Source organism: Centroberyx affinis, unplaced genomic scaffold (genome assembly GCF_046629955.1).
Source record: "Centroberyx affinis isolate AG114_WGS23_722 - 3 ecotype Tasmania unplaced genomic scaffold, CSIRO-AGI_Caff_v1 ptg005676l_1, whole genome shotgun sequence".
Lineage (NCBI taxonomy): Eukaryota > Metazoa > Chordata > Actinopteri > Beryciformes > Berycidae > Centroberyx > Centroberyx affinis.
The window spans coordinates 321,894-346,863 of record NW_027282863.1 but is presented as its reverse complement, the minus strand read 5'-3'; the positions used below and the strand labels follow the sequence as shown (position 1 = coordinate 346,863).

The 24,970-nt window shown below is 41.3% G+C and overlaps 1 pseudogene; it reads left to right on the top strand.

Annotated features, from left to right (window-relative positions):
• Positions 1–5,267: 5,267 nt before the first annotated feature.
• LOC139667626 (NLR family CARD domain-containing protein 3-like) lies at positions 5,268–15,950 on the top strand (annotated as a pseudogene).
• Positions 15,951–24,970: the final 9,020 nt, after the last annotated feature.

Sequence of the window (24,970 nt, the reverse complement as noted above, 5' to 3'; positions counted from 1 at the left end):
TAATGATGTAATTTTTTGTACTTGTCAAGTATTCAATTATTGTGTTCACTATATATTATCCCCTGCCCTTGTATTTTTTCTTGTGATATCTGGTATTATGTTGTCTAGTATTATTCTGAGGTATTAAAAAAAAGACAATAAACCATAATGGCGCATATACTCCAGCAAGGGTATGAACACACACACACACACACACACATAGGCTCACAGAGTTTGCAACATATTCTACCTATTCAAGTCTTCTTTAAATTTCATTTATGAGATATGTGTCTGCATAGTTATGCACTGTATAGTCTGTTGTCACTAACTTCATGTCTGTCAGACATTATCTAGACCAGCGATTCTCAACCGTTTTCATATCAAGGACCCTAATTTTGCACACATTAGAGCCACAGACCCCCATTTGATGAGATTATATAGATAGATATAGATATTGTAGTTAGAGAGATAACAGTTAAACTATGATCAAAACAGTCATTCTTCTACATTCTCTAACTGTGTTAACGTCTTGTAAATGAAATAATGCTGAAGTTTAACAATTCATCAATTTGCTGGGGACCCCCTGGAACCCTCTCAGGGTGGTCCCCGGACCCCACGTTAAGAACCACTGATCTAGACACTCAGGGTGCAGTCTGCAGGAGGACTGCAGCACAGTTAGGTTATGATCTGTCCGGAATATGCATTTCAGACAATAACATTTCACACAAATCCCAATCCATTCGTATAATTACATGTATTTATCTAGATGAATTTTCACTTGGAATTAACTAAGCCACAATAAAAATGTTGGACAAAAAAAGAAAAAAGCTCTTTGAGAGAAGAATATATGGTATTGAATATGGTGAGTACATTTTTTTATTTTTTTTTGTAATTCAAATTTTCATTGTTTCAACCTGTACGGTACAGGACAGTGCAGTTATACATTCCTTTGTGGCTTACATTACAAATGAAAATTCCAAATGGCATACATCTCAAAATACAATAGAGAGCAACTAAACAAGTGAATAAATGAATAGGAAGGAAATGCATTGACTCATATGAGGCTGTTTTTGACACTGTATTGGCCCATTTCTTAACTTTGGCATTTTTGGTGTTGTCCAATAACTAAGTATTATTCTGGCGGGAGTAGTGGTGCCTACCATAATTATAGAAAAATTCTTTTGTGTTTGCGTTCTATCCGCTAATAAACATAACCGTGGCGATATTGGTAATACTCTTCCGAGCCAATTACTCAAACATTCCAAAAGTTTCCTCCAAAACAACTGATAGTGTGCCTATCTCCCTGTGACATTTCCAGCACAGATTATTTTCCAATAAACCCATTCTATGGAGTCTTAATGGTGTCCAGTAAAAATGGTGCATTATCTTATATTGGATGAATTTCCCTTTCGCCTCTCTTACATGTTTCCCATTGTTAGACAATATTTCTAACCATTCCTCCTTTGTCCAAATACCCAAATCTTTTTCCCATAATGTTTTTAGGTTCTTACAATCATTACTAAGCAGTTGGTTTGCTGGTCTATAAAATACAGAGGCTAGATGGCATTCCTCAGGTAGTTTAAAGTAATCCAGAGTATAATTATCCTCATTATACTGAATCCTAGATGCAACGCAATTCCAGATTTGTAGATACCTTTACCAGTTTTCTTTCCCCTTAATTTGATAGAATCGGTGTCCTTTTTCGGCAGCCATTTTAATGTTAGCCTAGCTTCTGTATAGGACAAGTTGCTGAAGCTTATGGAAGCCCATTTCCGCCAGTGTGATGAAAACAACGGTCCTGTAAGTCATTATAATGAGAAACTTTCTCAAAATAATTAGTTAGTATCTCAAAACAATGACAAACTTTCTCAAAATAATGAGTTAGTATCTCAAAATAATGAGTTAGTATCTCAAAGGATCAAGCAGATCAAGCAGAACTGGTTCCTGAAGTATTTGGAGATACTGTTTTAACAAAATTTTGAACCGATCTTTAGTATTCTCTTGAACAATATGCACTGGCAATGAATTCCACCTGACCATGGCTCTGTACATGACAGTTTTCTGTCACTTACTGATGCATGCAATGAGAGTAGTGATTTAAGGGGGTCTCTGGCAGACTGGGCCATTGAGTTTGGCATTTCCCTGATGGCTCTATCAGCCCTGCTCTCCATCCTGAAACTTCACATCCCTTTCTGCCCAAAGATGGACGAATTATTCAGAACAAAAACAACATACAAAATTGAGGCTTTAGCGGGTGGAATATTTCACTATTTTGGAATACTGAATGTATTTCTTCCCGCTAAGGAGAACTTAGCAGGAAGAACCCCCTGGACTGGGCATTCAACTCGTGTGCCGGGACTGGCCTCGTTGTTCTCCACCCCACCCAAGAGACCTTCAAAATCAAATTAAATGATAACCATTGGTTTTGTTGTGTTTTGAAGCCTTGTTCCAATAAAAAAAACTGGATAATATTTATGAAATATTTTAACTTGAAACACACAATAGGAGGGTTAATGTGTGTTAACAGAATTTTTAACTGGCGAACATAGGATCCTGGGAACATAGGACATTGGGAACTTAGGACATTGGAACTTAGGACCCTGGGAACATAGGACCCTGGGAACATAGATACGCTCCGCTTTAGACAAGCCATAGATGAGGAACACCACCACAAACACTCACCTTTCTCCGACATTGGTATTGACATGGTTGCTACCTTCCCTCATGATTACATGCACTTGGTGTGCTTAGGGGTAATGAGGCGTCTACTTTGTATTTGTGGATGGGTCCTCCTCGGCACCCTGTGTTGTCGTATGTCATCTAGTCAAGCTTCTTTGGTTTCAGAGAGACTACTTGCTTTGAAGGATTACATTCCAACAGTTTGCCAGAAGACCACGTACACTGGCTGAGAGAAATAGATGGAAGGCAACAGAACTACGTCAATTTTTGTTGTGTACTGGTCCTGTTGTACTGAAGGATGTGTTGTCAGTTGGTGTGTACATTTTAGTGAGCTCGGAATATTGCTTGAGGATGAACAACCTTGCAAACTCTTTACTGGTTACATTTGTTGAACACTTTGGCCGTCTTTATGGGCAGGAATTTTTAGTTTAAAATATACATGGTCTTGTGCACCATAGTCAGGATGTCAAAATCCATGGCAATTTGGATCTCATTTCAGCTTTTCCATTTGAACATTTCTTAGGACAGCTTAAAAAAATGGTTAGGGGGCCACGCAATGCCTTGACTCAAGTGATCCGCAGGTTGTCTGAAATGGATGATGCCAACTCTAGTCATGACCTTTGTTCACAAACAGCTAAATAGCTATATAGGTTGGAACATACAGATGGGCCGGTGCCACAGTCCACCAGGGGAGAAATACACTAATTTAAAGTGTTGTCCATGGATGGTGTAATTGTCAAAATGTCAAGGAGAGATTCCTGCATCAGAATTAGGAATAAGGTGGTTTTGGTTAAAAACATTGTTATTGATGGAGGAATAGAAGGAGTCATTCCTATGTTCCCAGGGTCCTATGTTCCCCAGATTTATATGGTACATAATGGGAACATGACAAAGGGTTCTATGTTCCCAGGGTCCTATGTTCCCCAGTTCTAGGGTTAGGGTTTGGGTTAGGGTTAGGGTTAGAGACCATCAAAATCAAATCAAAATGATAACCATTGGTTGTGTTGTGTTTATATAGCTGTTTTGAAGCCTTGTTCCAATAAAAAATTGGATAATATTTATGAAATATTTTAACTTGAAACGGGTCAAATTTGACCCGAACACAGTAGGAGGGTTAATGTGTGTTAACAGAATATTGAAATGGGGAACATAGGACCCTGGGAACATAGGACCTTGGGCACTTAGGACCCTGGGAACATAGGACCATGGGAACATAGGACCCTGGGAACATAGATACGCTCCCGAATAGAATACATTGCAGGCAAAGAATACAGATGCCATGAACCATTCTTTGTATATCCATTTGATTCCAGAGAGTTAGGAATATACATAGTTTCTAACCTGTCCACGAATGTGAAGTACTTTCAGATAGAGGAAAGTGTACAAAAGTACGTCAGGTTGCCATATCATGATACATTTGTTGTTGTGCCCCTTCTACATTCAAATGAATAACCCTACAGGGGTCACTGAATCTCCTGGTATGCAATGCTTTACATACAGGAATGGGATTGAGTAGGTATTCATGGTAGGTATTCACAAAAAACCTGAAATCTAAAGATTTCCAGGTGATGTGGGCATGTGGGCTATCTGTAAATATCTGTACATATCCACATAATAATAATAATAATTAAATAATTATTATAAACATCGCAATGACATATCTATTGATACAGTGTGTTTTAAGAATTGTAAAGAGTGATGTAAAAATTACTGAGAGCTATATCAAATTAGCAAAGCGGAAAATGTATGTTTAATGACTCCACTTCAGTAGAATGAACATCCTGGTTCCTAGAAGAGGTGGTAGTGTCCATTTGAATGGCAGGGCTGAGTGCACATTCTTTGCAGTATGCAGTTGTGTATGAACTCTTGTTCAAGTTGAGATTATTGTTGTACCTTTTGCTCCTTCCATCAGATGCAGTTTTTTTTTAAGTAAAATATTTGGTGAATGATAAATCTCTCATGTTGTCGGTTCTTACAGATTAACTTACACTAAAATGTAGTCTTTTTTCATTATCTATAGACAATGTATCATATTAATGCATGGTGATCAAATAGGCTATAGTGCATATGCTGTTATCTAGGCTACTACAGAATATACAGAATGATAAATAAGTTCCATAGCACCATTCAGGCTATACCATCATAAATCTACAGGACCATAAGAGAGGCAGCAACATTCACCTACTCTAGCTTTCAGGGTATGTGAGTCAGTCACTGGGTTAACAAAGCGTTGTTTTTAGTAACACCAACCTGTACACACTTCTACCTTCATCAAACCCACTCAGGCCCTGTTTATGTGGGCTCTACCACAGAACATGCAGACTCTACACAGAAAGGACCAGGGTGGAGATTTGAACTGAAGACCTGCTGTGAGGCCACAGTGCTAACCACTGAGCCACCCTGCTGCCTACAGTGAGATTTTCATGTGATCAAATTTCTCCTCCTCCATGCATCACATGGTTTTGTGCTGAGGCTGCTCTTTAGTTCACTGTAGATGACGAGGTTAATGCCCTCCATCTAGTGGACACATAGCAGAACTACATCACCTGATCTGTGATTTTCCACAGGTGTGGCAACAGGTTCGACTGGTTTGATGTCATACAGGCCAACAGACAGACTGACGAAGGACAATAAGCAGCGTCTTCTATCTCAATGTTTCCTCTACAGATGCAGGTGGAAAGTTATCTTTGACTTGATCTGGTTGTGAGTTCACCAGGTAAGGATCCTACCAGGGAACATTATACATGTTTGGTGAATAGGCTGGCTCATATCACATTGTGTTGTATAACAATATAGCAGACTTGCTTGAGATGATGGTTATAGGGTTTCTCAAGATGTCTATTTGATGCTTGCAGATATAAATATTCATTAGAAGAAATTACAACATTTCTGTCTGACTTGAAGACAATGATATGAGAATGATTTACATGTATTACTTTTAGTGGTTGCCATGTAGAGTGTGCACCAGTCTCAGCTTGTAAAAAAATGCAGGAAGTCTCAGAACTGGGGCCTGTACAACGAAGCAGGATTTGGGGTAAGCGAGGTAACTTCAGGTTTAACCCTGGGTTTTCAGTCTCACGAAGGTGGTTCACTTCTTACCGGGGCAGACCACCATGGTAACTTATGCTGCACGGCTAACCATTCCTACTGAATCCCGATATGGACAAATATACAAATGGAAATCACAATAAAAAACTGAAAACTGTTAGGCTGTTTTTGAATTAACAGACAGTAAGAAGTGCTGTTCGCAGGGCGACGTGTTTATAGACCAGTAGAATGACGTTGTTTTCCATGATAACTTATTATATCGGAGATATAGCAGGCAGGCTACTTAATTGACCATATTATTGCATATATTAATTGCGCTGACTTTATTTAATTGGATTCCCGACAGTGTTTGGTTCAATGTAAGCTATTTCATATTCCATTACCGCAGCCCCGAAGAACATGAGGCCGACTTTATGAATAGAAAATCTTTTTACAGCCTCAGTGTGTCCACAAACTATTTTATCAATGAAAAATATGCCCACTGTGTCCTAATGACGGGGCAGTTCCTCCAGTAATCCTCTCTAGCCTTGGAAGCAGAAACAACCTTTACTTTTACATTTTGTAATGCTGACAGTTATTCATTATAAGAATTTGTTCTTCTCGAGAGAAGAACCCAGTGTTAGTAGCTATCCATTTCTTTCCGATTGAAAATGTCAGCAGGAAATATTCGGGCTTATATCGTCCTATAATTAGGTCTATTCTCTATGGCTTTTATTGTTTGATTTTATTGTATTATTTTCACCTATTTTTAGACTATTACTTATTTTTTATAGTTTTGCGCTTATAGGCCTGTTCTGTGTCCTTTTCCCTGCTGAATCATATTACTTTTGCTGTGCAACAATCTGATTTCCCCACAGGGATCAATAGTTTCATCTTATCTTATCCGAATTGTCTGATCTAGATCTGTCCATGTTGCATGTGATTGGCTATTTGTTACAAACCCCGCCTCTTTCATGTGAACGTGCTCATAGCTGGATAGGTAAACCCTGGGTTGACAGAGCCAGTTGATAACCAGCTACGTGAGACCAGTTATCCTGGATCGCCAGTGTTAGGTTTAGTGAAGCCGGCTAACTCAAACATACCCTGACTTTGTTGAATTTGCTACGTAGTATAGGCCCCTGGTCTGACAGCTTGGATCAGCTTGACTGAGGTGCATCAAGCGTGCAAAACACACCCATCTTACCAACACTGAGATGCACTTTGTTTCACTCAAACCCCTTTTGTAACGTCCATCTCAATTGTCCTACAGGCTTAATATTTTGGCTTAATATTTTGTTACTTAATGTATATGTGACATGTTACAGACATGAATGATCACAGCACATGAAATAATATATCCTGTAATGGAAACCTTGTTGTAATGAATCAACCTAGTGTGTTTGTGTAAAGGTCTTCGCTCTACTATGAGTCTGTCTGAGGAAAGAGAGGAGGGGCGCCCTCCCTCTAAAACCACTCTGTCTGGGGAACATGACAGCCAGACCAAAGCTAAGAGGTAAGATGAGGATCTCTAACTGTCCATGACTGTTCTCCATCTCAGAGCTCAGCAGTGAAATCATTAACTCATCATTATTCAGAGTAAAAGCTCTGTCTCTGTTGTGTTGAAGCCCAGTCCAGCAGGAAAGACCAGACTCCCCTGTACCCAGCTGTGTGTCCATGAAGAGTGATGCGTCTATGGATCCACCTGTTAAGTTCAAAGATGGACAGCACTCTATTGAGCAAAGGTAAGAATTGAAAACAGATGAGTTTGTTATTATTCGATTCTACTGAACAGAGGAGTAAAAGCTCTGTCTCTTTTGTGTTGAAGCCCAGTCCAGCAGGAGAGACCAGACTCCCCTGTACCCAGCTGTGTGTCCATGAAGAGTGATGCGTCTATGGATCCACCTGTTATGTTCAAAGATGGACAGCACTCTATTGAGCAAAGGTAAGAATTGAAAACAGATGAGTTTGTTATTATTCGATTCTACTGAACAGAGGAGTAAAAGCTCTGTCTCTTTTGTGTTGAAGCCCAGTCCAGCAGGAGAGACCAGACTCCCCTGTACCCAGCTGTGTGTCCATGAAGAGTGATGCGTCTATGGATCCACCTGTTATGTTCAAAGATGGACAGCACTCTATTGAGCAAAGGTAAGAACTGAAAACAGATGAGTTTGTTATTATTCGATTCTACTGAACAGAGGAAAGAATTCATGATACTCTGTTGATTTAGTTTCTTCTCTCAAAACATCACATGAAATAATCAGAGCAGCATTTACAGTGGAGTTCACATTGTGTTTCTACTAGGATCCATCATGAGAGAACATAGTCACCTTTAACCGCCTGTGTGTGTGTGTGTATGTGTGTGTGTGTGTGTGACATTATATGACCTAATACATCATGTTTTCTCCAGAGTCCACCAGGAGAGGTCAGAGGTTCCCAGTGGTCAGTCTGTCCAGGAGCTTCAAACAGACCTGAACTCCATATTTATGGTGTGTAAATGTACAACAACAGATTTTACTTTACATTTTACTTCAGCTACAAATGAAATACAAAACAACCACTCTGGTCGTAACAGTCTTCAAGCTGCGCTCTTTAGACCAGTGGGCTTTCAGTCTATACCAGATGGATCCAGACTGATCTCACAGAAAAACGTGAAATGAACACATGACATGTTAACAGCAAATTACGTGTTGGTGGAACGTAAAGTATTAAATGTACGTTTTCCCAGCACGAAATGGTTACGTGATGAGACATGATTATAAACAGGAAGTAGTGTGACATTGAAATAAAACGGCGGCCAGTAAGGGTGTTGTGGTCAGGGTGGTGGATAGGAATGTTTGCCTTTGATGCTGAGGACTGGGGTTCAATTCCCAGTGTTTTCAAAGTACATTTCAACCGTAAGTCACATTTTCATTTTAAACGAACGTTTTCCTTATTTAACCATGACCAAACCATTTCTCTAACCTTAACCAAGTTCTTTTAGTTGCCTAACCATAACCATAACCTGAATTTCCCCACGGGGATTAATAAAGTGATATGTCATCTTATCTTATTTTACCATATTTTAATCCAAACCTTAACTAAGTTGGTTTACTTGCCTAAACATTACCATAACCTTAACCAAACTTGTTTTACTTGCCTAAATTTACCCAAAGTCGTTTTATGTGCCTAAATTTAACTGTTAACCAACATTTGGGACGTAATTCAATTTGTGTCGGACAAACGTTTTTAAATTTGTGGTGGAGGAACGTAATTCATTTCGTGGTGGAGAAATGTTATTTTCCCATAATACGTGTCCACAGCACATAAATCGCAGTTTTAGAGATCGTGTTCATTTCACGTATTTGTGTGAGATCACGTTGGATGGATCTGATGTTGTTATTCCCTGTTCCAGCTGCTTGAGGAGAACATCGTCACTTTTGTGAAGAATGAGTTGAAGAGATTCCAGAGGGTTCTGAGTCCAGATTACCCAGAATGCTTAGAGAGGCACAGGGAAGATGAGGAGGATGTGGACGGTGAGGAGGAAGAGCAGAGGAGGAGCAGCAGAGACGCTTTTCTGCAGATCACACTGCTCTTCCTGAGGAGAATGAAGCAGGAAGAGCTGGCTGACTCTCTACAGAGCAGTAAGAGGCTTTTAACAGGTTTAACATGAGGGAGAGGGGAAATGGTGGGAAAATGGGAGATGTTTACATCTACAACTGTGCTGTAAATATAGACATTTCTCAAAAAAGATCGATTCAATTCCAGATAGGAAGGTAAATGAGCACAATCCTCATGAATCATCAGCTAAAATTATTGATTTGTTCATGTGGGTGTATAATGCTGAACACAGTATTGTTTATTAACAAAAATATATACCACCACAGTTGCCTTTCACGTTTGGCTGCACACACAGTCAGGACCTGTTTGTCCACCAGTGATGAGCAGAATAGATGCCATGGGGTTGGGAAAAGTAGGCACTCACTGAGAAATGTTTACACTTCTCATATTTACAGCAATATCCACTGATTGATGTAATTTGTTTTTTCAGAAACTGTTGCTGCAGTGTGCCAACGTGAACTCAAATCTAATCTGAAGTAGAAGTTTCAGTGTTTGTTTGAGGGGATTGCTAAAGCAGGAAACCCAACACTTCTGAATCAGATCTACACAGAGCTCTACATCACAGAGGGAGGGAGTGGAGAGGTCAATGATGAACATGAGGTCAGACAGATTGAAACAGCATCCAGGAAACCAGCAAGACCAGAAACACCAATTAAATGTGAAGACATCTTTAAACCCTTACCTGGAAGAGACAAATCAACCAGAACATTGGTGACAAAGGGAGTGGCTGGCATTGGGAAAACAATCTTAACACAGAAGTTCACTCTGGACTGGGCTGAAGACAAAGCCAACCAGGATATACAGTTCACATTTCCATTCACTTTCCGAGAGCTGAATCTGCTGAAAGGGAAAAAGTACAGCTTGGTGGAACTTCTTCATCGCTTCTTTACTGAGACCAAAGAAGCAGGAATCTGCAGGTTTGACGAGTTCCAGGTTGTGTTCATCTTTGACGGTCTGGATGAGTGTCGACTTCCTCTAGACTTCCAGAACAACGAGATCCTGACTGATGTTACAGAGTCGACCTCAGTGGATGTGCTGCTGACAAACCTCATCAAGGGGAAACTGCTTCCCTCTGCTCGCCTCTGGATAACCACACGACCTGCAGCAGCCAATCAGATCCCTCCTGAGTGCGTTGACATGGTGACAGAGGTGAGAGGCTTCACTGACCCACAGAAGGAGGAGTACTTCAGGAAGAGATTCAGAGATGAGCAGCAGGCCAGCAGAATCATCTCCCACATCAAGACTTCACGAAGCCTCCACATCATGTGCCACATCCCAGTCTTCTGCTGGATCACTTCTACAGTTCTGGACCACGTGTTGAAAACCAGAGAGAGAGGAGACCTACCCAAGACCCTGACTGAGATGTACATCCACTTCCTGGTGGTTCAGTCCAAACAGCAGAACGTCAAGTATCATGGGAGAGATGAGACAGATCCACACTGGAATACAGAGAGCAGGAAGATGATTCTCTCTCTGGGAAAACTGGCTTTTGAGCAGCTGGAGAAAGGCAACCTGATCTTCTATGAAGCCGACTTGACAGAGTGTGGCATTGATATCAGAGCAGCCTCAGTGTACTCAGGAGTGTTCACACAGATCTTTAAAGAGGAGCATGGGCTGAACCAGGACAAGGTTTTCTGCTTTGTCCATCTGAGCATTCAGGAGTTTCTGGCCGCTGTTTATGTCTTTCTGTCATTCATTAACACTGGTGTCAGTAAACTGTCAGAAACTCAATCAACATCCTGGTGGTTGACACTATTAAGAGACAAATCTAAACTAACAGACCTCTACCAGAGTGCTGTGGACAAGGCCTTACAGAGTCCAAGTGGACACCTAGACTTGTTCCTCCGCTTCCTCCTAGGCCTTTCACTGGAGAGCAATCAGACTCTCCTACGCGGCCTGCTGACACAGACAGGAAGTAGATCACAGACCAGTCAGAAAACAGTCAAGTACATCAAGAAGAAGATCAAGGAGAATCCCTCTCCAGAGAGAAGCATCAATCTGTTCCACTGTCTGAATGAGATGAATGACCATTCTCTAGTGGAGGAGATCCAACAGTACCTGAGATCAGGAAGTCTCTCCACAGCCAGACTCTCCCCTGCTCAGTGGTCGGCTCTGGTCTTCATCTTACTGTCATCAGAAGAAGAGCTGGACGTGTTTGACCTGAAAAAATACTCTGCTTCAGAGGAGGCTCTTCTGAGGCTGCTGCCAGTGGTCAAAGCCTCCGATATAGCTCTGTAGGTGCATGCATAACTGGATATATTCAATATATTAAATGTAGTTTTCATACAGAAGAGAAAAAATATATTATAGAAATATTTTCCAACTTGTTGTTCATCATTAACTCTTCCTCAGGCTGAGTGGCTGTCAGCTGTCAGAGAGAAGCTGTGAAGCTCTGGCCTCAGTTCTCAGCTCCCAGTCCTCTAGTCTGAAAGAGCTGGACCTGAGTAACAACGACCTGCAGGATTCAGGAGTGAAGCTGCTCTCTGCTGGACTGGGGAGTCCACACTGTAGACTGGAGACTCTCAGGTCAGTATCCCTCAACCTGTTCAACAGACGACCATTTACGTCCTGCTTTACATACCGGTTACTATCAGCAGACAAACACCTGTGGAGGATTTTCTCTGCGCATGTAATTTTGAAACCAATTGTGATACCAACATTTAGCACTTCCTAGCCTCTGTGAATTACTTTCCATGAGGACATTTCATTCTTTCCTCTCCTTGCTACCTCATTTGTTGAAACCTAAAATACCAGAAAGGACTTCTAATATTCTGTCACAAAGTGAGTGGAGAATTCTCAAACTGGACCAACTGAAACCACAAAGCTGATGAGCCAACTGTTTGTATTTGAGGCAGTTACAGTTTTGCTAGAACTTGACGGCATTATCACAACTAATTTCACAGTAGGTTACTAATAAAATCAAATCTGACATGCGGCTTGATTTGTGTGTGTGTGTGTGTGTGTGTGTGTGTGTAGGCTGTCAGGCTGTCTCCTCACAGAGGAAGGCTGTGCTTCTCTGGCCTCAGCTCTGAGCTCCAACCCCTCCCATCTGAGAGAGCTGGACCTGAGATACAATCATCCAGGAGCCTCAGGAGTGAAGCTGCTCTCTGCTGGACTGGAGGATCCACACTGGAGACTGGACTCTCTCAGGTCTGGAGAGGCAACGTCTGCTAGAAGGCTGAGAGTCACACACATTTTCTCAGTCACACTGACAAGCTGAGGAATACTGTTTCATGTTTAATGGTGGACATGAGTGATGTATGGAAAATCCTTCATAGGGAAGGTTATGTTTCTATCATCAAATAGAATATTCTGGTCTGACTTAGTTTCCCCCACAGTGTGGACCATGGTGGAGTCCAGAGGTTGAAACCAGGTCTGAGGAAGTGTAAGTGTGTATTTAGTTAGATTCAGGAAAACAAAGCAGCAAACATTCAACTGCTTAGATGGAAAGTCCCTCTACACAGCAGTTTGTGACATCTATTCATTCAAATCCTACTGTGAATGAAGATGATGGCTGATATAATGTGTCATCATGAAACTGTTAAGAAATTAAAGGCTCTATTAGAATAAAAATAGTTTCTGTATTGTGTCTTCTTCTCTCATCAGATGCCTGTGAACTCACACTGGACCCAAACACAGCACACAGAAACCTCTTCCTGTCTGAAGACAATAGAAAGGTGACAGTGAGAGAGCAGCAGCCATATCCTGATCACCCAGAGAGATTTGACGGCTATATTCAGCTGCTGTGTAGAAATGGTCTGACTGGTCGCTGTTACTGGGAGGTCAAGAGGAAAGGATGGGTTCATATAGGAGTGACTTACAGAGGAATCAGTAGGAGAGGATGGGGTGATGACTGCAGGCTTGGAGGGAATGAAAAGTCCTGGAGTCTGATCTGCTCTGATGATTGTTACTCTGCCTGGCACAATAGCAGAGTAGTATCCTCAGGAATCTCCACTTCTGGCTGTGACAGAGTAGCAGTGTATCTGGACTGGCCTGCTGGCTCTCTGTCCTTCTACAGAGTTTCCTCTGACACACTGATCCACATCCACACCTTCCACTCCACACTCACTGAACCACTCTACCCTGGGTTTAGGTTCTGGGCTGGGTCTGGTTCCTCAGCGTCTCTTGACAGATGGAGGAGGGAGAGAGAAACACTCACACTGCTGACCAAAGACAGCTGCTGAAATAATATTCACTCTGTACAGGATCACACACCAGCGTAGGAATTTCACGGTGGCCACGACAGCCATGGCCGTTGTTGCCCCTTGCCCTGGCTGTGATGCTCGTACGCCCTTACGGCAACCATGACATTTGTGCCCTGCTACTGTCAAAATCTCGAGGTTGCTTTAAAAGCGTCAGTGGTCTCTTAGAACTGCAGCAGTCCTTGTAGTTTGGAGTGGATGTGCGCATGCGCGCGCCAGCATCACATCACAACAAAGCCACTAGCAGGCTACATTGAATTCATTTTGGAATATCAAGAAAACAGGAGCGCAACTGAGAAGGACTATATGCAGGTGTAGCCGAACCAAGTCTCCACAGTCCAAATGGATCCTTGAATAACTTTCTTTCCCAGGAACAAAAATGACCCTTCACCTTTAAAGCTACAAAAGTGTCATATTGACACTGAACAAGACTAAGGGTGGGGGTCTCTTCCTCCCATTTACAGGTCTTATCTACAAGCCACATCAGACTGCAGGCTAGGATCCACACACACACACACACACACAGCCTGCCTCTGATAAAGCTCTGGGCCAGAGAGAGAGTTGCAGGAACATTCATTGGAATGTTGCCAAAATCAGGAGAAATCCTTGATAAAGACTCATGAAACTTTGGTTATTACATTCCGATGGATCCTAATGTATATGTCTAATTTTATGTCTAACTGCCATGATTTATATAAGAGTTATTTGCATTATTCAATTTCTTCGTCTTTACATGGGTTTAGATAGTCATGTTTGATATTGAAGTGTTCAGGAATTTATGCTGAGTTTAATAATGTGAATGTTATGATGGTAAAACAACTCTGCATCATGTTACCAAACGGATCAGGAATTGATCCTTTTTCTGTAGTCCTGTGGGAACTGGAGAGAAAGGGCCATAAAAATAAGTAAATCCATAAATTCCTTTAATTCTTGGTTTAGTTCTCTCCTTTTTCCTCTACCTTGCATCTCTTAATGTCTCCAATGAGTTTAGAATAGTGTGAAGTATACTAAATTGGTTAATCATATATGCTTAGGTATTTTAATTATCACAATAGTTAAGGTCTTGTTATCCATTCTTGGCCACATCGATAATTATGTTCTAGTTCATTGTTTCCCTATATCAACCACCAAAGTTACTATGTATTTGTGATTTAAATATTAAGATTATAAAGTACGTATCTAGGTTATTCTGCTAAAACAACTCAGAAAAGTGCACAGAAAAGTTTGAACAGTGAAAGTTTTATTGTCTAATCATGTTTCATGTAATGGTTTTATGCAACCCATAAGTGTTTGTTTACAGGGTTCATAATGTTCACCAATTGACAACAGTAATTGGTAATTGAGTATGTAAAATCCAAACACGTTATTCTAAATTTTTAGAGTAGTTGAGAGAGGTATCCTCATGTGTGTCTCTGTTTTATGAAGGGCGTTGGCTGTCTCCAGAACAAAGAAATGTAGGCGGAACCTCCCAAACTGCGCAAAGTATCTTCTTACACTGCAAACCCCGCCGTGGAATTCGGAAAAACTATAAAACTCTGAGTTCTTTGTCACCTTGTGCACTTCATGCCCCGAGCTTCATGCTGGAAGCTACGATGCCGATCCAAACTTAGAGAACTAAGTGCTTCACGCCCCGAGCTCTATGCCGGAGGCCACGAACGCCGACACCAACTCCATGACCAACAAGCCAAGACGGAGATTCAGATCTCACTGCACTGTAGCTACTCTTTGTCACTAATGTGATCCTGACTTTTTACTACGAAGTTGAGCCTCGCTTTTATCATCACCAGAACCGCGAAGACTGTTGTTTGTTATTTTAAAGTTATTTTAAGAATGAGTTGTTGATCCGTTAATTAGTAAAAGTTAGAGAGGTCAAAAGCTCCAGTCAACTCTCTCAGCTGACCACCGACCAGCCTGCTGAAGCCTCCTGCTCCATCCTGCCTAGAGTCCAGTCGACAGCGGAAAGCCAGTCTGAAGGACATCCGCCTGAAAAAGCGTCTTTTTCCAAAGACCCGCTCCAACTCGTTTGCCGTTGCCAGGCGACCCGACTATTGCCGAGCTTACCATACTCGCTGATCTTCGGTAAACCAGCTTCTACACGGTCGAAACCTCCTGATGGATCCGGCATGTAGGCTGAAACATTTCTGCTGAGAGTTGATGCAAAAGCTTTACTAAAATTATCACTTAATCCAATCAGGAAAGTTAGTATAGTCTGATTGATCCCTTAGAGCGACCTGCCTCATTTCTCTGGTTTATTGATCTAAATTGACATATCACTATTTACTGTTGCCAATAATTGTCCCTAATTCTCATTTCATTTTCATTCCAATATTCCTTTCATTCTCATTTTATTTTATTTCATTCTCATTTCATTATTCAACCTACAGTTTAGTGTTTTATTCTGGTTTATCATCTGTCCATTTGTCACACATTTCACCCGTTTCATGTATTACATGGTTTGTTTGTTTGTCTAGTAGGTAGTTAATAAATATATTAATTCACTATAAAGTTGTTCTGTATTTCCTTCTCTGCAGAGAAAATTAATCCCTGAACTGAAAAGATCTCATGATCTTCAGATTGAGGACTGATTAGTATAGCCAAGTAAAGGTCTGTTTTTCTTTCATCTACGAAGGTGGTGCCCCTATGAGTGTAATTTAATATCTTGATCAAAGTTTTTTTTTTACTAAATTTACTAAATTCTAAATTTGATATTTTTGACTCTACATGCTACAGTAGTCTTTTTTCATTATCTATAGACAATGTATCACATTGTTATTTTTGAGAAAACAAATGAAGTGGAAGTGGTATCGTCAAATTGGGTCAATGAAGAAGAATGTATGTGGCCACCAAACAAAGTAATAATTGATTACATTTATATAGCGCTTTTCTAGGTACTCAAAGCGCTTCACATATCGGGGGGGGGGGGGGACTCAACTCATCCACCACCGATGTGTAGCACCCACCTGGGTGATGCACGGCAGCCAGTTTGCACCAGAACGCCCACCACACATCAGCTATCTCAGTGGAGAGTAGAGGACTGATTAGAGCCAATTAGGTAACGAGGGATGATTAGGTGGCCATGATGGAAGGGAGGCCTGTTTTGGGAATTTTGCCAGGGCACCGGGGTTACACCCCTACTCTTGCAATGAGTGCCGATGGGATCTTTACTGACCACAGAGTCAGGATCTCGGTTTAACGTCTCATCCGAAGGACGGCGTTTACTCACAGGACAGAGTCCCTGTCTCTGTCCTGGGGCATTGGGGATATTATTCATGAGACCAGAGGAAAGAGCACCTCCTACTGGTCCTCCAACACCACTTTCAGCACCAGGTAGTCTCCCATCCAAGGACTAACCACAGCCAAACCTGCTTAGCTTCCCAGGCAAGCTAGCAATGTGATGCAGGAGCTATGGTGCTGGCAAAGTAGTAGATGTTGTCAAGGCCACAAAAAGTAAAGAACAACGTGAAGCAGAATGGAAACTATACAGGGTCAGAGTTATATTCACATCACAAGTCCAATTTTGTGGATTCTGTTACATGTTGAGAGTGATATCTTTGCTAAATGTGCATATAGGCATCAGTCATCACACATACAAATGTAAATGCTGAATCTCTATGGCAAGACGTATCAGTCACCCAAGTTTTGTTGAAATTTTGCCAGTTGTGTTTGAGATATTACATGTGAATAACACAAGAATGAACCAATGAACTTATTAATTGTGAGGGACAATCGATGGTAAGTTCTTGTTATTCTTTTGTAGATGATTACATTGAGGCAAGGTTAAAGCTACCAGAAGCTGTTGAACACACTGACCATGGGACAGATGGGGAGGATTCTCCAATTAAACCCAAACGACGAACAATGTAAGTTATTATCTTTTATTTCTACATGTCTATATTTAAATACATTTTCAATTTGAATAACAGTAAGTACTTCATTAGACTGAAGAACATCCTCTTCCCTGGTGAAGATGAAGATGAGACTTGCCAAAACCTAAGCCAAGGAAGATGTAAGAAGTTTCAATTACTGTTCATTTGAGTTTGATTCTCTACTATCAGTATGTAAAACGTTGATACTATATTTGGTTTGCTATATGTCGCTGCAGACCAGATGCACTGCCTAGTGCACCAAAGATTCTTCACCCATTTGGTCCTGATCTCCAAGGGAATGATTCTGGCAAGGAAGCTGTCTTGCCAAAAGCAAAGCCACAGTAAACGTAACAAATTTCAACTGCTGTTAATTTGAGTTTGATTAGCTATTATTTTAATCTGTAAAATGTCTGCGCTGCTTTGGTCTGTCTCTTTGCGTACCAGATGGATTGCCTAATGCACCAGAAATCTTTATCTTTATTTATTCCTAATTCCTAAGGAAATTATTCCATCCAAAAAACTTGGAGGACATCCTTGCAATCCATAACCAAAAAATCTATGGGCCTCATTCAGCAATATCTTCCTAAGTTTTTGGCTGGACCGCAACAGCGGGGCCAGCCCTACAAACGCGAATGTCTGTCACTGACTGACTGACTGACTGAGTGACTGAGTGATCAAGTTACACCATTGGTCGGCCGTGGCACGTGGCACGTGGCACATCATAGCGTCACAGAGCCAGAAATTTAAGTTTAGTTTTCTCCGCCGTCTAGTTTCTCCGCTGAGATTGGGAGCCTGTTTCTCCCACACAGTAAGCAGGCTGACCAATATCATGCATGTAAGCTGAAGCTAAAGAATTATATAGTATCACCGTTTATGTCGATGCATATGCGCGAGCTCAGTCCACCTGAAATCCTCTGTTCTGTCGGGGGAGAGAGAGACACAAATAAGCATGGAGGTTTCATCACGCCGAGGGCTTATTGCCGACTTTCTCGAAGTTTCCCGGGGCCACGGTTCCGGCCGGTGCCACTAGCTGGGCGGCGATTTGTTCCCCATGATCCGGCCGAGATTTCGGCCGGATCATGGGGATCATGGGGATTTCGGCCGGGGTCCCGACGACAATGCACCCCCGGTGTCCGGCGAACAGCGTTTTTGGCACCGACGGGTAACAGAGTGCCTGGTGCTTGGATCGGCAGGATCAATGCAGGCCGTGGGCGCGGTGGACACGACAGCGGTGGAGAGAGAGACTGGACGCGCTGGAACGATCAGTATGGATGTATGGACTATTATTCTGTATTAGCAGTCTACAGCCAGGGGTTAAACACCGTTCCGGATCGTTCCGGCACCTTCGATTAATAAGTAAATAAATCTGATTGGCAGTTTCATACATAATAATGACAAGCGAGTTCACAAGGCTGCCAACTCTCACGCATTGACCGAGAGACTCACGCAATTGACATTTTTCACACGCTCTCACGCCACAAGTCTATTTTCTCGCGACGTGAAAAAAGGAAACTGACAGCAGGACAGACGAGACAGAGCAGCACAGCTCAGCAGCGAGTTATTCAGACCATCTGAATAGCGAGAAATATACACAAATTATTATATTATATTATTATATATATTATATTATTATTATATAATTATTATATTGTAATTTATTCCCATGCATGCTGCTCAGAGTAATCTCAGTCAGCGGCTCTTCTGTCTCTCCCTCTCCTCTCGCGCCGTGCGCACGCAGGCAGGAGTGAGTGAGTTGCTATGGTTACGGGGACGCTTTGTGTCTGTCGCTCTGAAACTTTCTCATGATTCCCAATAATAGGTTTTTAGGTTAGTATGCCTATGCAAGATCATGAATGTAAGCACCTCAATGCTGAAATCTAGTAATATAACATAATCTTTACATTTTTGGTTAACATTATACAGGGTTGCTGTTTCTTGACTTAATCCAAGAGGTTAGGTGGTGTAGAAATGCAGGAAATTTGTTTTAAATTACTATTTTTTTCTGACCCCCCCACCAATTATGTATCTACCCCCCGTAGAAATGCAGGAAATTTGTTTTAAATTACTATTTTTTTCTGAACCCCCCCCCCGAAACAGGGTTCCCCGGCACCTGCCAAATCCCACTTTAACCCCTGTCAACAGCGGAGTTAGTTACACCATTGGTCGGCCGTGGCACGTGGCACACTCATACACGGTCCAGCCATATACTCGGTTTTGACCTAGTCTTGTTTCTTAAATTTGTTCTTGAGAAAGGTCCTAAGAAAAGTCTACGTCAGATTCATGACATGTTCTTAAACCGCAGAATTGTTCGCACCTGTGCTCTTATAATGATGAATCCCATTGTCCTCCTAAATTGAAAGTGCATGCCAGGTGATCCTAATTAGCATATAGGTAAACGCCCTGCCAGTCCCCATAAAAGGGCATGAGACTGCAGGGCCGTGTGCACACAGAAATCACACACAGAAATTGAAAAGAAAAGTTGAGAGAAGTCAAGAATGCCCAAACAAAAGTCTAAAGAGGGTGGAGCGCCGGACTCCAAACGTAAAAAAAACTTCCAATAGTTTTGAAGTGAAGGTACTGCTGCAGGAAGTGAACACCAAACGAGCTGTCATATTTAGTAGCGTCAGTAGTGGATATAAAATAACAGAAAAAAAAGATGCATGGGATCCCAATTAACATAATTAATATTAATTGAAGTGTTAGTGTAGTGTTTGTTTACTTTAAAAGACCATAATACTTTGTAAAATAATGAAAATAATTATTAAAAAATATTATAAATGATAAAAATATGATTGAGAATGAATTTAAATCCTATAATATTATACAACTGTAGAATTGAAGGAAACGCAACTGTAGAATTGAAGGAAACGCACAAACATGTCAGCACTCAAATGTGCGTCAGTGTGCTCTTGAGTGTGCGTAGATTCTGTTCTTACCTAAGAACAAATCCCAAATAAGAAAACATTGGTGAATGTCAGAATCTTCGTGAAAACTGCGTAAGTGGGTTTTAAGAAGAAATTTCTTCTTAAGAACGGTTGGTGAATGAGGCCCTATGTTACTAATGTTAACCATGCTGATTCCAGAGTGCACCACACCCCTGACCTGCACCAGAGAAGCCGTGCGTCCCCTGACCTGCACTGTGTATCCCCTGACCTGCACCAGAGAAGCCGGGCGTCCCCTGACCTGCACTGTGTATCCCCTGACCTGCACCAGAGAAGCCGGGCGTCCCCTGACCTGCACCAGAGAAGCTGGGCGTCCCCTGACCTGCACCAGAGAAGCCATGGGTCTCCTGGCCTGCACCAGAGAAGCCGTGCGTCCCCTGACCTGCACTGTGTATCCCCTGACCTGCACCAGAGAAGCCATGGGTCTCCTGGCCTGCACCAGAGAAGCCATGGGTCTCCTGGCCTGCACCAGAGAAGCCGTGCGTCCCCTGACCTGCACCAGAGAAAGATTGTTTCTTCTGAGCCACATCGACTGTTAAGGAGACCAAAAACCGTTCTTAATACTTGTATTTTATTGTATTTATAGGTGACTGTGATCTGCCGTCTTGTTCTTTGCTGCACACAGGATCAATTGTTTAACTACTTCTCCACAAAACCTTTTTTTCCAAGCACTCCTGCGAAATATTCTCACAAATCAAGAGATGATGATGGACCAAATGAAAATCATCTTCAAAACTGTCCAGGGATTAAAATCCATAACTGAAGAAGAGATAGGCATGGAACCAAATCTGCTGCCATTAGCTGATCTCCGATCTGTTGAAAACCTGGAGGAGCGACTGAGAAATAGCCCTGACCTCAAAAATCAACTGGTAAGAATCTCAATTCTACTCCTGGAAAACTGCAAACTTAATACTAAGGTATTCATTTATACATGATTTAATAGTTTATAAAGATGATTATTAAATAATGTATAAATTAATACCTTAGTTAACATGAACACCATTAGTAAATGATTACCAGACACATTAGTTAACTGTTAATTAAGCATTAACTAACCCTTAATTAATGTACCCTTATTGTAAAGTGTTACCAGTTAGTCTTTATTAAAAGTAACTCAGTAGAGTGCTTTCAAGTTACCCACTTAAAAACTTCACAGCCTTTGTGTCTTCTGGTGATGTCCTCACTTGTATAGAAATCATCACTGAGTAGACCTACACTACTGCTATCTGCTGTTATCTAAAACAAGGTAGCTTTCATTTATTCAGGGTCTGATAGTCTTTATGGTAAATTAGTAAGATCACAGAGGTAGCCATGATTGATCATGTCTGGTCTAAAAAATAAACAGTTAAACAGGGTATGTTGGGTATGTTGGTATGCTTTATGTTGTCAGGTTTACATGATTTGTGGAGTGGGTATGTTCTGATATTTTGTCATGGGTTGATATTTTGTCATGGGTTGATATTTTGTCATGGGTTGGACAGAGAAGCTTATCTTTTATTACTAGCCAGTCATGTTCATGCTTGATTCAAACATTTCAAATGAAATTGTTTCAATCTGTCTGCAAACTAACATTAGCTAGCTATGATTATCCAGGCTAAACAGCTGTGACAAACCATCGGTGGTGGTCCTGCTGCCCAGGAATTTGCCTTTTTAATTCCATCCTTGTAATCTGCCTGTTCTGTAGCATATAGCAATTATTAGGGGTTCAAGCCCATAGGGCTGAAACCCTCTTGTTTTTGTGCTGGTTTATTATTATTGCTCATCCGCGTTGGCGCAAATTCCCATGAGTTGGTACATAGCAGAGACATCAAATTTGGCACAATGACAGATATTGGTAACCATTATTAGATCAAGAAATATTTACACAATCGGCCTGATGGGGGCGCTATAGTTAAAGGTTAAAATTTCAAACTTTGAAAGGCTGTAACTCCTACACCGTTAGTCCGATTTAAACTAAAATTGGTACACACGTCCATCTATCCTTGCTGTACAAATTTGAACCCTCAAGAACCCTCAAGGTCCGCCTGGAAAGTTTTTGAGATATTTTTAAAGTTTTGAAAAACACACTTTTTAATATCTCCTCCTACACCGTTCGACCGATCACCACCAAATCGGTCAGTAGCATCTATGGACCAACTCTACAAGCTGTCAGCTGTCAAGCTGAAAATATTAATTTTTAAAGTTGTGGGAGGGCGTGGCCTGTCAGCTAAATTGTTATAACTTCATGACCGATTGTTTAATCATCATGAAACTTGGTGAACATGTTCAGATATCATCAATGACCATGTGTGCTAAGATGTTTTGTACAGTAGGGGGCGCTACAAATGCCAAAAAACTGTATCTCCTAATCCTAACGACGAAATTGCATGAAATTTGGTACGCATGTTCAGGGAGGCAGTACTAGTCAAAATCTGAAGTTTTGTCATCATTGGTGAAAGTGGGCGGGCCTATGGTATAATAATCATGTAACAGCCGGTAAATCAAAGGCCATTTGCATAATCGGTCCCAAACTTCTCAGCCTCGTCTGGAATGGCTTTTCAAACATGTGTACCGAATTTTGTGCGATTCGACCAAAAGCAGGCGCCGCAAACGCCAAAGATGGGCGTGGCCTAACACAAAAACGGCCGTAACTCCACACCCATTTGTTCAATGATCGTGAAACTTGGCAGATATATCAAGACATATATTTGGACGATGTTCTCGGAACCACTGACACTTTATTTGCGACGTCAGTTCTGTTCAGAAAAGGCTTGAACCCCTTTCATGGCCGCTTGCAGCTATATTTTATTTATTTATCATTGTCATTTGACAGTTTTCAAATGACAATGTTCCCTGTGAGTCAGTAGTACATTTTTATTTTGTACAAAAATATCCATCTGTTCCTGTAAAAGCCCAAAACCTAGTAATTGACCAAACAATTCACCATAATGTACTAAAATCAAATGTTATAAAGCCCATAATGTAATAAAAATACAATAACGTGATAAAATCTTGAACCTGTAATATAATAGCTTTGTCGTCCATAAATTAATAACTTCTTATGTTATTATTTTTAGTTTATGGCATTACAGGCCTGATAGCAATATGTTTACTAAATAATGTAATAACATAAACCAGGAGGAAAGGAGGAAGTAGAGGAGGAAAGGACGAGGTAGAGGAGGAGAGGAGATAGTGAAGGAAAGGAGGTGGAGGAGAACGTAGAAGTGGAAAGGAGGTACTGGAGGAGACGGAGAGGAGGTGGACAGGAGGAAACGAGGAGGAGGGAGAGAAAGAGAGGAGGAGGTAGTGGAGGAAAGTAGGAGGGAGAGAAGGAGAGTGGGAGTTAGCTTTGGGATGCTCCTCATGTTTCAGTGAATATTGTAGAAACAGTGCAGAAAGCTTTCAGCCTGAAACACTTCTCCTGCTGCTGCTTTTGGCAATAAATGCATTAAGATTCATTTTTGAGTGCATCCTCTGATTTATTCATTGAATGTGTGATATATGTAGAAGTAATAGTAGCAGTAGTTGTGGTAATAGTAGTAGTAGTAGTAGTGGTGTCGCAAGGTGGAACTAAGAACATGTTTTTTTGGTGTGTTCACTGATGTGATTTTGGGTTTTACTGTTGAGACTTTAATGACTTTTTAAAATTCCACTTGTGTTTTTAATGATTATCCTGTTCTATAGTGAGGCACCTGTTTACAGATGGGATTCTGGCGATACGCGCAGACTAAAAAACTAAAACGATTTCTCAGCTGCTTAAAAGAGAAATAAACTGACTATAAAATCCTGAACTGCCTCTGACTGTGTACTTGAGAACCAGAGATACAAAGAACCTTAGTGCATATATATTCCTTTGGTGACAGTAGTAGCAGTAGGCTAGTTGTGGTAGTAGTAGTAGCAGCAGTAGCCCATCAGTGTAAGCGGAGTGGTTTTCCCTGTGTTTATTTGATATGAAGTTCGCCAAAATACTCCTTCCTTGAACAACAGATTGTCTTCATTAGTTTATCCATACCTCTTATGTTTCCAGATATTTGTGATCTGTTGTTTTTCTAATATTCTCTGATTGTTTTTTTTTTCTATAATTGCAATCTGCACTGGCATAAGTAATGCACGGTGATCAAATAGGCTATAGTGCACATGCTGTTATCTAGGCTACTACAGAATATACAGAATGATAAATAAGTTCCATAGTACCATTCGGGCTATACTGTCATAAATCTACAGGACCATAAGAGAGGCAGCAACATTCACCTACTCTAGCTTTCAGGGTATGTGAGTCACTGGGTTAACAAAGCATTGTTTTTAGTAACACCAACCTGTACACACTTGTACCTTCACCAAACCCACTCAGGCCCTGTTTATGTGGGCTCTACCACAGAACATGCAGACTCTACACAAAAGGGACCAGGGTGGAGATTTGAACTGAAGACCTGCTGTGAGGCCACAGTGCTAACCACTGAGCCACCCTGCTGCCTACAGTGAGATTTTCATGTGATCAAATTTCTCCTCCTCCATGCATCACATGGTTTTGTGCTGAGGCTGCTCTTTAATTCACTGTAGATGACGAGGTTAATGTGCTTCATCTAGTGGACACATAGCAGAACTACCTCACCTGATCTGTTATTTTCCACAGGTGTGGCAGAGCCGGCTGAAGTCTTTATGGGGCCCTAATCAGAATTTGATTTGGGGCCCCCCACCGCCT